The sequence below is a fragment of the Hipposideros armiger genome, unplaced genomic scaffold (genome assembly GCF_001890085.2).
Source record: "Hipposideros armiger isolate ML-2016 unplaced genomic scaffold, ASM189008v1 scaffold_2043, whole genome shotgun sequence".
Taxonomy (NCBI): domain Eukaryota; kingdom Metazoa; phylum Chordata; class Mammalia; order Chiroptera; family Hipposideridae; genus Hipposideros; species Hipposideros armiger.
Window position 1 is genome coordinate 2472 of NW_017733391.1, and position 1158 is coordinate 3629.

Here is a 1158-nt window from a genome sequence, read left to right on the forward strand (position 1 = left end):
GGGTTGAGCTCCAGGGGCTGTCACCTCCCAAGTCACTACAACCCTCTTCCATGCCTCAATTTCTCTCCCCAGCTGTCTAGTACAACTGTGAGGTCTTGGAGCACTAAGTAACCAGCCTTTATGTGCGCGTCCCGAGATGAGTCAAATCTTTAATTACAGTTGTGTTGGAATTCCCTATGGGGACACTGCAAGTTTTGAGGAATACCCTCAAAACCATCAACATAGATTCTTAACCCCCTAAGCGTACCCAAAATTTGAGCTGGAGGGAATAAATGCCCACTATCTTCCTAGCTGAACAAGTTCAGACTTTCATTTATCCAGCAAAGGTTTTGTTCAGACTTGCAGTAAGCAATTCCAACTGAAAAGCCAAAATTAAAAACCAGCCACTCAAGGGCTGGCTGAGTGGCTCAGTTGGTTAAGAGCTCGCTCAATAGTGCGAGATCTGGGCCGGCTGAGTGGCTCAATGGTTAAGAACTGGCTAGGGACGCCAGAGGGCCCCAGTTCGGATCCCACATATGAGGGCCAGTGACATTGCCCTCCACAGCTAAGATGCTGGGCAACAGCTCAACCTGTTGGGCTGCCGTGAGTCGTCGGCGACAGTGTAGGCTGTAGCCCCTGTGGCAGTGGGTTGCCATGGGCTACGGTGTGGAGCCAGCAGCCAGAGTGAGCAGCCAGCAGCTTCCATGAGCGGCTGTCCAGAAGCCAGCAACTGACCTGCCTTGCCTGGGAAGAGTGCAATGATGATGCCAACTTAGGCCAGTGAAGCAACGTCCTCTACAACTAGACTGAAGAACAAAACAACAGCAACTTGTGTTTTCCCCTTCCCCCGATTCCCCAGCACTGTTCCCATCCCCCCAACTCCCCAATGAATATCTTAAAAAAAAAAAAGAGTGCGAGATGTGAGCAAAAGCGGTATGAGTCCCGACCTGAGCTGAGCTGCCACTGAGCTGCCAACAGGTGGCAGGATGGCTCAACTTAAAAAAAAAAAAAAGAAAGAAAGGAAAAACCAGCTACCCTTTTTTTTTTCTCGTGTTCCATAGTTATCTAAACTCTTGTCCTTAGCCTGGGTGATGTGAACCCTTATAATTTAATGCCATCTCGAAGAGTTTTTTTTTAATAGTTCAAATAAAGTCAGGGCCTCCTACCTTAAAACAGAGA